Source organism: Balaenoptera acutorostrata, chromosome 6, assembly GCF_949987535.1.
Source record: "Balaenoptera acutorostrata chromosome 6, mBalAcu1.1, whole genome shotgun sequence".
Lineage (NCBI taxonomy): Eukaryota > Metazoa > Chordata > Mammalia > Artiodactyla > Balaenopteridae > Balaenoptera > Balaenoptera acutorostrata.
The window spans coordinates 27,186,997-27,202,337 of record NC_080069.1 but is presented as its reverse complement, the minus strand read 5'-3'; the positions used below and the strand labels follow the sequence as shown (position 1 = coordinate 27,202,337).

The 15,341-nt window shown below is 41.0% G+C and overlaps 1 pseudogene; it reads left to right on the top strand.

Moving 5' to 3' along the window:
* Positions 1-1,152: 1,152 nt before the first annotated feature.
* The window catches only part of LOC130708369 (serine palmitoyltransferase 1-like), a 54,763-nt pseudogene continuing 40,574 nt past the window's right edge, over positions 1,153-15,341 (top strand).

Below are 15,341 nucleotides of genomic sequence, written 5' to 3'. Positions count from 1 at the left end.
AAAGAACTTCCATACATCCATTAGAAAGTGAAAAATAACTAATAGAAAACTGGGCAAAGAATATGAATTGATGATTCACAAACGGACTACAAATGTCAATAAACATATAAGAATAACCATGAATAATTTTACTTTCCAGCAGCAGGGAAAGTAAAATTCAGTGGAGACATTTTATCTCCATTAAATTAAATTGGCCAAAAATTTTAAAAGATTGATAATATCCATCATGAGATAGAGTGTGAATACACTTTCAAACATTTAAAATTGGTTGAGCCATTCTGGAGAGCAGTATGGCAGTATTTATCGACATTAGCGTGCATATTGAGTAAAATTCGACTTCGAGGAAACTTGTCAGATATACCCCAACACGCACAGAAAGACAATAGGGCACATCAATGTTTACTGTAGCATTGTTTGTAACAGGTGAAAAAGTAGAAAAAACCTAAGTGTTCACCAATAGGAAAATGTTTAAATAAAACGGAAAGAGAAATACACATAACAAATTATTCCAATCAATAGGCTTCTTCGTTGATTAAAAACACAAGATTTATAGCCAAAAAAAGAATGGAAGAAAAGCAATTGTAGAACAATATTGTCCCTATGCTCCCGGTTATATTGAAGAATTCCAACCGAAGTGTGTGTGCACACCACGTTGGGATACAGAGGCTCTTGAAGGTTCCACACCAAACTCCTATATGGCTTAACACCTGCAAATCCTTAGGCTAGGCTTTATACACAGTAAGTGCTATATAAGAGTTGTCTATTTTTTTTTACGATAATGCATTCCTGCATTACTTATGTAATTTAAAAGTAAAGAATATGTTTGCGATTGCATTAATAGCTCCCTGCACCAAACTGCCTAACAAGCGCGAGGACCATTCATTAAAATCTCTCCATCCTGAGAGCCTAGCACGGGGTCTGGCACATAAGGGCCACGTTGTGAACACCTGCTGCGGGGACCAGCCTGCCGCTTCCCACCCCTCCCCGCACCCAAGCGAGACCTCAAGTTGACCTTCCACCCCGAAACTTTCCTCAGCCAGCGCAGCCACCGGCCGCCCAGTACGCAGGCGCGAGAAGGCGGGGCCCAACTCACGGCAGCCCCGCCTTCCGGGCGTGTAGACATCACTGGACCGCGCCGCGCAATATCTGACGTGCCTGCGGCCCGCCTTCCGGAAGGAAACCCTGGCGGCTAACTATGGCGACGGTGGCGGAGCAGTGGGTGCTGGTGGAGATGGTCCAGGCGCTCTACGAGGTGAGCTTGGCGGCCCCAGGGGTCCACGACCACACCCAGCCCTGGGGAGGTGGGACGTTTTGTGTGGATTTTTGGTCTGAGGCCTGGGCAGGCCTGGCCCGGTTACGCCCGGACCCCCGGCGTCCCTCGCTGGAAAGGCTCATAGGCGCACCCATTTCCCAGTGGCGGAATGTAGGGAGGCACGGGCGGGAGCCGGAGCCGGGGGTCTCGTATTGCGCTGCTGCGAGCGCGGAGCCCTCTCCAGGTCCTGCCCGGATACAGGAGAGAGGCTAGTCAAAAACAAGAGCTGGGACTGATGGTAAAACGGAGTGATGAAAGTAGAGTGGAAAATCTCAGTCTGGAGAGGTCCCAGGGAAGACAAGTTCTCGGAACTGTGGAGCAGGGAATAGAGGAAAGAATTGTAATAAGTTGGACTTTGTTTTTGTTGGGACGTGGGGTTAGAAAGGAAGCCGAATGATTTAGGTATGTGAAATAGTTTGTCATTCTTCCCGCCTACGTCCCATCTTCTGTCTCGTAAAGATAAAATTATTTTAGTAAAAATTTAAAGAAAGACCAGTTCGGAGCTTTTTTGAAAGGCCAGCTGTTTCAAGTAGGTAAAATAATATGAAATTTAAATGTCAGTCTTGGAGAATGTTCATTCATTTGACATTTAGTGAGTTTCCATGCACTGTGCAATGGAACTTTCTGCGTGTTCTCTGAGCTGTTCAGTACAGTAGCCCACTAACCACATATGGCTGTTAAGCACTTGAAACGTGGCTAGTGCAACTGAGGGGCTGAATTTTTCATTTAATTTAATTTAGATGTGTATTGAAATAGTTGAATGATGCTAGTGACTACAGTATTGGACAGCAGAGATCTAGATGCTAGGAATAGTGCAATGAGGGAACCGGTAGAAGTCCCTGTGCTTACAGAGCTTACATTCACTTAAAGTGAATCTGTTTTCTTTTGATAATTTTCTTAAAACTTAATATAGCGTTTACTGGTAAGGGTGATGATGCAAGATGTATTATTGCAAAACCCATCAGGACTTTTTGAAAAAAAACAGTTAGGAGAGCAAATAGAGCTTAGGTGATGTCCAACCTTAGGTAGATTATAGTGACTAAGAAGAACCACTAAAATCTAAGATTTCTTTCTTAGAAATGAATAATTTCTACTATATGTTGTTGCTGCCTTTTTGAAGACTGCCCTTTGACTATGTAACTTCTCATACCCTGATATTGACCATGAGTGAGACTTGAGAGAAGGTCTCCTTGATGTAACATTTCCTAGGGAAGAAAAGAAGCCACATTTGTGATTTTTATTAATTCAGTAGACATTTCAACTTTTCTTAGGATTTCTTTGTGGAGTGGAATGTTTAGTGACTTGGACTTATGTTTGTCAACTATAATCCAATTATTGATAAAACCAAAAGGATTTTTTTAGTCGAGTCCTCATTCTTAAATGAATTATAGTCAGGAGGGATCAGCAAATTTTAAAAATAGTCTTAGATTTCTGGTTTTGCTTCTAATTTCTGTGCACAGTGTATGCAGAATTTGAGGAGTCTTGCTGTGTACCCATACATATGTAACATGTATGTAGTTTTAAAGTTATTTGTCCAATGACCTGAAAGTTTATTTATGAAATAGTCAGCAGTTTCCCTGGTCCCCGCTTCTGAACTTTTTTAACTATTGTGAATCATCATTGCTTTTTTTTTGTCTAATGTTTGAAAATAATTTGTAGTTACGTTTCTAAATACCTCTTTTTTTTTAACATCTTTATTGGAGTATAATTGCTTTACAATGGTGTGTTAGTTTCTGCTTTATAACAAAGTGAATCAGCTGTACATGTACATATCTCTTCCCTCTTGCATAAATACCTCTTTTAAATGACTTTTCAATGACAACCTATTGGAATGTAGCACCCGATAACTGACTTATGGAGGTTTAGTTGATACCTGGAATCTTTTATATGCACTTACTGTATCTAGTTGTGTAAGACATAGAAGTCAGCCTGGCTTTTATCCTGGAAATGTTCAGTTGAAAAGAAGACCTGATGTGGATAATTTCATTAAAGTACCTTTGTGGATGTTGACATGGAACACACTACATACTTTCGGGGAACTGTGGTAGAAAAGAGACCTGCTATTTCTTTAAGCACTTATAAAGTCTTTTTTTCTCTGCCACGTTCCAAGGAGAATTTAAAGAGGCCTATTGGGGATACAGGAAATATAGTAAGTTGTGCAAAAGTCTTTGAGAATTATGGAAACTGGTGTCCAAATAATTCTCAATTTATCCATGGTATGTGGGGGTTGTAGAAGGCTTGTGAAGCTGTGAAATGATTGTTACAGTCATTTCCCACCAGTAAAAATATAAATTACCTGAAGGATCTGATAGTTGATATTGTTTGACTATTGGAATTCTGTGTCAGATTTAATTTTAAAACTTAATTTTATTCCTAAAGATGTTTTTATTCCTAACGCTGCAGTTTTAGAGATTTTTCATGTAGGAGAAATTGCCTTCTGTTAGAAATGGGAAAAGGAATGAGTAGAAATGAAGTGCGCTTTGAAAGTAAATTTTAAGAAGTAATAAATAGGTTAAAGGTCATGGGAGCAGTATGTGCAAGTGAATTAAATTTTATGTGCAGGTTTTGGAAATGTTTATTTCACTTCTTGTTTTGCTTCTGTTTTTGACTGACTCCTAGGCTCCTGCTTATCATCTTATTTTGGAAGGAATTTTAATACTCTGGATAATCAGACTTCTTTTCTCTAAAACTTACAAGTTACAAGAACGATCTGATCTTACAGTCAAGGTAAGAAGTTAAATCTCTATTTTATTATTTGGTGTATGATTATAGTTGCTACATCTTTCGAAAAAGGACTTGTGGTGGCTCAACTATAAATGTTAAAAGATTTTCTGGAATGTAAGGAAATCAGGGTAAGCAAAATACGCGGAAGCCAGAGATAAAGTGAATACACAAAGGAGTACCATGTTACAGGCCTTTATACTTTGCTAGGAGTAAACAGCAGCCTGGGAACGTACTAGATGCTGGACGGGAAGCATGGATGCATGCTGCATTTCAAATGTCCGTATACAAGAAAGATTACATGAGTTGCTCGGGAAAAGCACCACTATTCCTGAAGCCTGAATGAAAGTTTTCCCTGTAGTCTTTATAAAGGAAATTCAGAGTTAGAAAGAATCCTCCCCATCCCACTGCTCTCCACCTTCCCACCCCAAATCAAATTTTGATGTGTTCTGTATGGTAAGGGACCCAGCTCCAGCCCAAGCTAGGCAAACCTTAGGAAGCAGAAGTGTCGAGAGGACTTGCAGTCCTGCCCACTTCGAGTCTGTTAGTATGAGGGACCAAGGGGTTTGTGGCATCCCCTACCTTCTCACGCAGGTAGGAACGCTTAGTAACTGTGCCCCAGGTGTGAGAGGAAGAGCAGTTTTGACTGCAGTGTGGTTTCTGTAGCTTGGATTGTTTCCTTATCCGGCCTCTGTAGCAGTGTGCCAGAATACTACTTAGGGATACAGAGACGGTGAGAGATGTTTTCCCACAAAAATGCCTGAAACTTTGGTTCACAAGGCAGCATTGAGTGCGGCACAATGATGGAGCACAGCTCTCTTCTGGAGCATTCACAGAAGGAAGTGCAAGTGGAATGGAATTACAGCAATGTGGCGATTGTTTCCCTGGTTTCACTGGCTGCCCCTGCTGTCCTGATCATTCATATTTGTCATGAGATGGTCAGGCAGTATCCCCCCTAGGGGACAAGGGATATGCAGCAGATGGTTCTTAGGGCAAATAAGTTTTGGAAACCTGGGTAAAGAAGACTAAAGAGGTGTCTCATTGCATGATTTCTTGTAACCTTTAATATGACAGTGGCTATCTGAACTGCTGTTTGGAGAACTGCCCTAAACTTGACCGTAGATCCGCAGCCCCGCCTGTGTTTTATGAATACCGTGTGAGGCGAGTGTGCCATAGAACACACCTCTGATGGTGTCGCAGCAGGATCGGGCTCTCCGGGCCAGAAGCCCTGTCACTGCTCTTTTCCCTTGGTATTCAGGAACTCCACGTGAATGACCGTGAGGCCATGGAATAGATTTCTAGCCCAGCTTTTTAAGGGGTTGATCATTGCTAATATTCTTAGTTTCAGTTTAAACAAGTCAGTCCACACAAATATGCATTTTAAAAGAAGGATACTGAAACATAATTTTAGGATAACCCTCTAAAAGCAGAACTTACCTAGAGCAAGATTCAGTAATCACTGACATCTTACCCTAAAAGCTGTGGAAGAAAAAAAAACGATATGAGTGTTTCTAAAGCTTAACTTATGGCAGCAAAGAAGAAATGCCCTTCTCAGTTTTATAGGTCTGCAGAGTCTCTTTTTTTATTATTAATTAATTTATTTATTTTATTTTTGGCTGCGTTGGGTCTTCGTTGCTGTGCGTGGGCTTGCTCTAGTTGCAGCGAGCGGGGGCTACTCTTCGTTGAGGTGCGCAGGCTTCTCATTATGGTGGCTTCCGTTGTTGCGGAGCACGGGCTCTAGGTGTGCGGGCTTCAGTAGTTGTGGCAGGCAGGCTCAGTAGCTGTGGCTCACGCGCTATAGGGTACAGCCTCAATAGTTGTGGTGCACGGGCTTAGTTGCTCTGCAGCATGTGGAATCTTCCCGGACCAGGGCTTGAACCCACATCCCCTGCATTGGCAAGCGGATTCTTAACCACGGCACCGCCAAGGAAGTCCCCTGCAGAGACTCTTGAATACCAGGCAATCTTGAGTTGATTCTCAAATCTGTCTCTGTGGTAGCAAGTGGACAGTATGCATGATACATACTTCAGGCTTGTTCAGGCTGCTGTTCTGTGCAGTCATTGGCAGAAATAGATGAGGAATTTATTGGCTGATTTACTCAGCCAGCATTTTTGAGTGCCTGAGCATCAGGTGAATATGCTCCTAGCCATGCCCTAGAATTGCCTATTAGGAGAAAAGTGCACAGAAGCATTTAACAGGAGTGTGAAAATAGAAGTATTGAGAGTGGGCCTATGTAAGGCAAGAATTGCTGTGGCTGTCATGTTCATCAGGTGCCTCATCTCATCCTGTACATCCAGACTACATTTTCAAAATTACATTGTTTTCTAGTTCAAGGAAGGATAAGAAACTCAAAATAGTCAAAATACTTGGAATGCATGAAATAACAGGTAAAAAGAATAAAGTGGTTTTTTATGAGAAATTTCCAAACAACTAAATCCTATTACAATAATTATTATAAGAGAGTCTTTTGGTATATTTCAGTTACTTCTGAATCCTTGCCAATGGCTTGTAGAAACAGTGCTTTGTAGTCTAGTTGATCCCTTCCTGTGACAGTCATGCCTGTAAGAACTTAAGGCATGGCTGTCTGTCATATCTTGCAGTAGAGGCTGAGCTCCCTTACCTGCAGTCATGCCTCTCACCTTTGTGTTATAGAGTTTTTGTTTTATCATCAGTAGCAGTTATACTTCCTGCTTCCCACAGTGAAAAATCCTGAACATAGAAATACAGTTTTTAAGAAATTTCCAGTCAGCCACAAAGCTTCATGGAAAAAGAGTCTTTAGCCTGAGATAAGGAAAGAGGTGAGGGGTTAAGTGCACAAAACTCAATAGTGATTCTGTGTCATTTCCAGGCACAGCAGCTGGACGTGTGTGTCTAGCAGTGTGTTCATTATGATGGTTCCATTACAACGAACAGCTTAGATACCGCTAGAGTTGCTGTCCAGTAATTAGCACTGCACTGTATTTTAACTGCTTTTCTCCTGTAGGAAAAGGAAGAATTGATTGAAGAGTGGCAACCAGAACCTCTTGTTCCTCCTGTCTGAAAAGACCATCCTGCTCTCAACTACAACATCGTTTCAGGGTAAATTGTTTTTGCTAGTCAAGGGCTTATATTTGGTTTCCTGTAGGTAAACTCAACAAAGTATACAGTGGTTTATATAGTATTCCTTTTTTAACTGAAATAAGATTTTTAGAAATTTCTGGAGATCAGAAACTGCTTTTTAATAGTCTCCAATTTGGGTTTCTGAGTTTGTCCCTTTTTAAAAATACATATATATATATTTTAAAGTAATACACACATGTAATATTTCAAATGGGAAGACAGTTAAAATGAAAAACAGCATTCCTACTTTTTCCCACCTGGATTGTTTCTGATTTTAGATCTGTTGAAGGTTAGATTCATAACTAGATATTAGCAGTATGCTTACACTACTGTTTCTTGATTGATTAATGATAGGCAGTGCCTGTTGACTTTCACAGTATGAATTATGAAACTTCAGCTCACTTATGCTACCTACCTCCTGGCTTCCAGTGTTTTATTTATTTTTTTTTTTATTTCTTAAATTTAAGTATACAGAAAATATCAGGCACATATGTATCTACCACCCAGAAGTAATAGGTATTAACATTTTGCTCTCTTTACTTTAAATCTATTTTTTAAAAGAAATAAAACATTAGAAATGCAGTTGACCCTTGAACAGTATGGGGGTTAGGGGCCCTGACCCTCTGGGCAGTCAAAAACCTGCATATAAATCAGAGTCAGCCCTCCAGATACCCAGTTCCTCCAGATATGTGGTTCTACATCCATGGATTCAAGCAACTGTGGATCATGTAGTACAGTAGTATCTACTGTTGAAAAAATCTGTGTATAAGTGGACCTGCACAGTTCAAACCCATGTTGTTCAGGGGTCAAGTGTATCGCTAAAGAAATCCCTTCCCATCTATCACTTACTCTTCCCTCCCAGGCAAGATAACCACCATCTTGAAGTTGATAGATGTTTTTCCTTTGCTTATATTCATACTTTTGCCACAGCATGCCTGTTGCCATGAAAGTGTTTAGTATTCTATTTAAAAATATGTTGTAGGATATTCTCCTGAGTATGTCCTTCTACTTCTGGTCTGATCTGAGAGAGGCTTGTATTCTTCACTTTCGTGAATTTCTTTGGTCTCATGAAAGTTTTACTTGTCCTGAAATCAGACTTACCAATCATTAATGTTATGGTTATAAAATCCTTCCTACCACAAAGGTCTAATTTGCCTGTTTTCCGTATGACAGTTAGTTGTCCCAACATTATTAGTTGAATAGTCCATTTTTTACCTACTGATTGGAAATTTCCCTTCTTTCATATGTCAAGTTCCCTTATAAAGGATCTGTTTCTGGCTTTATTTCTATTCTTTTGGTATATTTATCTCTCCCTGTGCCAAAACCTCGCTTATACCACAGCTTAATAATAGGCCTTGACTAGAGTGAGTCCTTCACCTCCTTGTTCTTCACAATTGTCTAGGCTATCCTTGACTCTTCACTATGAGTTTAGGTTTAGCTGCTCAGATTTGACCAGAAAATGGGTTTGGGTTTGTGACTAGTAATGCATTGAATTTATGGATTAATTTGGAGAGAATTGGTATATTGCTAATACTGAATCTCTTCACCACGTACCTTGTGTGTCACTTGCATACTTAGGTCTTTTATGTCTCTGAGAGAAGTTACATAACGTTCTTCATAAAGATTTTGCTTAACTTTTTTTCCCCTACTTTTTATTTGGAAATAATAGTAGATTCACATGCAGTTGTAAGAAATAATACAGAGAGATTTCATATACCCTTCATCAGTTTCCCCCAATGGTAACATCTTGCTTAACTATAGTACAGTATCACAACCAGGAAATTAACATTGCATATCTTTTAATAGCTTCGTCTCTGGGTTCCAGAGAGTTTTCACTTCTGTCATGAGGCATCATTTTCTTCTTGTTTCTGTGTTATTGCATTTGCTAGGATACCTACCATGCAGTGTTGAATAGGAGTGGTAACAAGGGCCTCTGTATCCTGTTCCGGATGGCTTTTAAGGGATAACCTGTATGGTGTTATAGGCCTTCCTTTCTCTTGCTAGTTTGCTAAGGGAACTTTTTGTTGGTTTTAAAGTCAGTGTTAAATTTTATTAAATTTTTTTTTTATCTATTGAGATGGTTGTGACTTTTCTCCTCTAATTCATTGCTATATTAAATTGTACTGATCGATTTTTTTTACATTAATTAAGCATATACATAAATTTTTATGAGAAAAATTGCAAGCAACCATGCCACTCATCCTCACCCCAGATTTCAGCTCTGTAGACTTGCAGGAAGATGGGAGATTTACTCTCCGGAAAGGCTAAATATCAATTGAAAGTCCTAAGAATGTGTGAGGAGGCGGGTGCCATTCTAGAACAGAAAGCAAGTATATAGTGAATAATGGGATGCTAATCCCGTTTCCTCCAACTCAGCTTTCAGAACGTTGGCAACCAGATTTATCTCCTCATATACACCTCACTGGAGGATTCCTCTCTGGTGAAACTCAAAGTCAAGAGAATAAAAACAGAAAATTTTGAGTTTGGGGTCTCCACAGATGAATAAACAAGTCTGTGTCTCATTATCATAGAGTGAAGCCCACCATTTACAAAGAAGCCAAGCCCACTTACACAGTGCTTGCAATTAGCATTTCAGTGTCTTACTCTTAAAAATGTGTGGACAACCTTAAATTATGGTCCATTGATTTTCAACAGAATGCTGAGACAATTCAGTAGGGAAAGAATACTCTTTTTAACAGATTGTGATGGGACAACGGGATATACACATGTAAAAGAATGATGATGGACCCTGACCTCACACCATGTGTAAAAATTAGCTCAAAATTAATCATGGGCTTAAATTTAAGAGCAAAAACTATAAGTTCTTAGTTTAGAAGAAAGAAAACAAAAGAGTAAATCTTCATAATCTTGGATTGGCCAGAGATTTTTAGATATGACACAAAAGCACAAGCAGCAAAAGAAAAAATAGACAAACTGGACTTCATTAAAATTAAAAACATTTGTGCTTCAAAGTCCACTACTAGAGAAATGATACAAAACCCCACAAAATGGAAGAAAATATTTTCAAGTCATATATTTGTTAAGGGGCTAGTATCCAAAATATTAAATATATAAAAAGAACTCTTACAACTCAGTGATAAACCCTATTTAAGCGTGACTATTTGGTTAATTTTTATTAATTGTTGGATTTTTTTTTTTTTGCTAATATTTGGTATTTTTAGCATCAGTATTGAAAAATGAGTTTAGTCTTTTTCTTTTCCCTTACTGTGCTGGCCCAGCTTTGGTATCAGAGGTATATTAGTCTTATAGTTTTCGTGGCAACACTATTTGTGTTTGTTCTGTTGAGCATAGATTTTTAATCATGAATTTAATGTCTTCAGTGAGTTTTTAAAGCTGTTCATATTTCCTTTTTGAGTAAGTTTTTGTTACTGCCATTTAGTAATTGTTCATTTCTTCTTTTGTTTTCAAATGCATTGGCATGAAGTAGTTCATAGAAGTAGTTCATGAAGTAGTTCATAGTAGCTCCTTTCATATTACTTCTTCTGCCCTGGGTCCTGGAGTGTTTGAGATTTTGTGTGCAGTCTCTGTTTCCCACAGCACTCTGGCTCTCCCTAGAGGAAGCGCCACTGACCTTCAAAACCAAATGTTTGGGACTTCCCTGGTGGTCCAGTACGAATCCACCTTACAGTGCAGGGGACCCGGGTTCAATCTCTGGTCAGGGAACTAAGATCCCCCATGCAGTGTTGCAACTAAGCCCACGCACCACAACTACACTGAGCCCACGCGCCTCAACCAGAGAGCCCACGTGCTGCCAACTACAGAGCCCACGCGCTCTGGAACCCCTGCGCCACAACTACAGAGCCCACACACCCCAGAGCCTGCGCGCCACAACTAGAGAAGAGAAAATCTGCACACCACAACTTGAGAGAAGCCCACGTGCCACAACGAAAAATCCCGCATGCCTCAATGAAGATCCCGCATGCCTCAACTAAGACCTGGTGCAGCCAAAAATAAATAAAATAAGTAAATAAATAATAAATTAAAAAAAAAAACGCAAATGTTCTGGGGGTTCATCTTCCTGGTGCACGACATCCAGGCTGGGGAACCTCTTGTCGGGCTCAGACCCCTCACTCCTTGCGAAGGGCTTCTGCAATTGTAATTATTCTCCCATTTGTGGATCACCTACCTGCGGGTATCGGTCTTGACTATACCATGTCTGCACCTCGCCTACCCATCTCATTGTGATTCCTTCTTTATATCTTTAGTTGTGGAAGATTTTGTCTGCTAGTCTTCAGGTCATTCTTATTTATAGCTGCTCTGTAAATAGTTGTAATTTTGGTGTGCCCATGGGAGGAGGTGAGCTCAGGGTCTTCCTAGTCTGCCATCTTGGCCACTCCCAATGCAATAAATTATTATTTATTTATTTATTTTTGGCTCCGTTGGGCCTTCATTGGCGCATGTGGGCTTTCTCTAGTTGTGGCAAGTAGGGACTACTCTTCGTTGTGGTGCACAGGCTTCTTGCTGTGGTGGCTTCTCTTGTTGAGGGCTCTAGGCGCACAGTCTTCAGTAGTTGCAGCATGTGGGCTCAGTAGTTGCAGCACACGGGCCCTAGAGCGTGCAGCTTCAGTAGTTGCGGTGCGTGGGCTCAGTAGTTGTGGCTCGAAGGCTCTAGAGTGCAGGCTCAGTAGTTGTGGAGCACGGGCTTAGTTGTTCTGTGGCATGCGGGATCTTCCCCGACCAGGGATCAAACCTGTGTCCTCTGCATTGGCAGGTGCATTCTTAACCACTGCGCTACCAGAGAAGTCCCAATAAACTATTTTTTAATTAAGGTGTGTACATTGTGTTTTAGACATAATGCTGCTGTACACTTAATAGACTACAGTATGGAGTAAACATAACTTACATGCACTGGGAAACCAAAAAATTCATGTGGTTCTCTTGATTGCTATACTTGCTTCATTGCGGTGGTCTGGAACCGACCCCGCAGTATCTGTGAGGTGTTCCTGTATACACAATTTTCTTGAGTTCTGGATTCTTTTAGTCGTCCGGTTGTCTGTTCTCCCTCAAGTGCCAAACCTGTTGTTAATGGGGGTCTGTAGTATTAGTTTATTTCTGGTAAAGCACCATTGTCCTATTTCTAAGTTCACTTATGTGATTACTGACTCTCACTAATAGTGTGGTTGTGGGTTTTGGCTGGGAAGGGTTTTATTTTCCCTCCTTTGACTCTTCTGAAGCCTTGTTGTGGAGATGTCTTTCTGTATCGGTTTTATTTGCCTCTGTGAGCAACTTTGAAGTGTCTTCAGCTCCAGTATTCCTGTGTTAAGTGCCCTGTCTGGCTTACTGCTGCAAGCCTGCGTGGGGCACAGGTGCTAGCCTTCCACTTCTCATGGAAACTGTTCTCCTTTCCTGCCCCATGTGCTAGGCAGAAACAAGGTGTCTGCATCCCTACGTCATGCTGGCAGCTTATCGACTCTGGTCAGGGGCTTTGGGTGTACTTATTCCTGATAGTTTGATTTCTCTGTGTGTCACAGTTTTTGTAGAATGGCCTCAACTTTCACAGCAGCAACCGTTAGTACAGACTTGTCTACGTGGATATTTTGTTTTTTCATCTTTTTGTGGGTGCCAACACCTCCACATCAGGGAGGACTTACGAAACTAAAGAAGTCCTGGGAAGTGGGAAACTCAATAACAGTGGATTATTTGAAAGAGAAGAAGCTCTTGAAGCAATAGGAAAAAAGAAGAAAATGTGTAATGAACACCTCTTATAATGACAAGTTGAGAGAGGAAGAAATTGAGGCTTATGCAGGCCAGGTAACATCCCTGAGTTTCTGAAGTGGTCAGTAGCCATAATACTGACGGGACCTGCCTGACTCCACAACCATGTTCTTTTCACCGAGTCTTGTGTGAGTTCATCTGCTTTTGTGAATTTACTTCAAGTAGTCATTCTTTTCCTTCCCTGGTTTCCCAGCATCTTTCGTTATTTTTTTCATAGAAAACCAGTTCTGTTAAAACATACCAGTGAGAGTGGTGTTCCCCCGTCTTTTCTGACCACAGTGCATTTTACAGAGCAGCCCAGTGCACAGAGCAACGCATGTGTAGAACAGTTCCGTGCCACCGTCCTTTCCCTGGCCCTGTTGGTGCATTTCCATTCCATCCTATTCTTATGGTTTACTTTAGGTGAAATAGGCTGGCTGTGACTAAGTGAATTGATCTCACAACCCTTTAATAGCTCATGTCCCATAGTTTGGCCAGTGTTTTTGAAGCATGACTTAAAGCTAGAGTATTTGTCAGCAGAGGACATAATAGGTTGTCTCCTCAAGAGCCCATCTCTTGTCTCAGCTGAACTCAATCCATGCTTCTCCTATGCAACTGGCCACTCTATTTTCCCCCCTTTTTGGATGAGGGGGATTCCTTTTAAATGGTATTCCAGCATTAACTTTAGAAATTGGGAACAGCGCTTACTTATTTTGGTGGCTTCCTGTAGGTAACATGTAATTTTTTTTTAATATTTATTTATTTTTATTTATTTATTTATTTTGGCTACGCCGGGTCTTAGTTGCTGCATGCGGACTTCTTAGTTGCTGCATGCAGACTTCTTAGTTGCAGCGTGCATGCGTGATCTAGTTCCCCACCAGGGATCAAACCCAGGCCCCCTGCATCGCGAACGCAGAGTCTTACCCACTGGACCACCGGGGACGTCCTAGTAACATGTATTTTTAAACCACTTAACTGTAAGATTGTTGCTTGCTCTGCCTCTTCATACCTTTGATCTTGATCTTCTTATGTTTCCTCCCTGTGTGTCTCATTCCAGGTACTTTATTTAGCAGCTTCTTTCTTAAGTGAGTTTTAGAGCTAAAGCAGCGGTGTGCCAGTAATCTAGGCGCCGTGGACTTCTAGCTCACTTCTTTATCTGAGTAGTGCGGGCGACCTATTCAGAGTAGAGCTGATGACCGAGTGTCTGACTTTTAATATGCTACTGTCTAATTCTACTTCTTAAGAATAAAAAGAGAGAGAGGAGGCTAGAGTGCAAACAGAGTAGAATGGCAACACTTGGGTGTCCTGTCGCCTTCCCTCTTCTGGACAGCTGATAATGTGTGTCCTGTAACAAGAATGACTGCTGAAGTATACCACTCTTGTCTCTTTCCCCAGCCCTCCAAGCCATAACATTGTGGTGAATGGAAAAGAATGTATAAACTTTGCCTCATTCAATTTTCTTGGACTGTTGGATAACCCTAGGCTCAAGGTAAGTAGCACATATGCTGAAGTGGACAGATAACATGACTGACATAAGCATCTGGACATAAAATAAGAGACAAATGCAGAATATCAGAAAGGGCTGTGTAAGTACTTACTCTTTACTCTTTAGTGACAGAGCTGTAACCTAGTTTTCAACAAAGGGAGGCAAGGGTGTCCTAATGTGGCTTAGTGTTGGGTGACAACCAGAGAACTATATGAACCAGACCCAGGTAATAGTTGGAGATGTATCTAGGAAATTGCTTCATCTCCGGTTGGGATTGTGGGCCAGTAAACATTTTTTGAGGAAAGACCTATGCCCACAAATGCCAGAAAGTGCGAATGCATTGAGTTAACCAGGTTTTAATGATCAAGCTAATATAACTTTTCCATGTTTTAAGTCGTATACCTAAGTCTTCCCATCCCTCTTTTCTTTATATCCTGTTAGAATGGTCTTAGTACTAAGAAAGGGAAAGCCAGGGTACTGGGGAGCTATGTGGGTTAAAGAATAGGAAATGTCATTTTTAAACTGTCGAAGATATATTATTACAGTCTAATTTTTTTTTTTTTACTTTCACGAAGGCGGCAGCTTTGGCATCTCTAAAGAAGTGTGGTGTGGGAACTTGTGGACCTAGAGGATTTTAGGGCACATTTGGTATGTTTTCTGTCATATTTTTCAGACTCCTGCTTTCAAGAATTAAGATTCAGTTTGATTTCAGAACTCCTTGGAAAAGGTATCCTTAATGAGTTGTGGTAATAAGCTGGCGAACTTTCTAGATTTTGTGTTTGAGATCATTGGTAGGAGCTGCACTGGTCTGGGGCTGACTGTCCCTGTGGAGAAGAGCCATAGGTACCTAAGGCACACTGTCTCAGTAGGGCGAAGCCCGAGCTCTTGCTGCATTTGCCCCAGGAGACAGTGGTGTGAGGAAACTGTTTCTGCCGGGCATGACAGTTGTAAGGGGAGGCGTCCGGCTGTGAGTGGCTCTGCTCTTGGTAGTCGTGCAGGAGCCCAGAT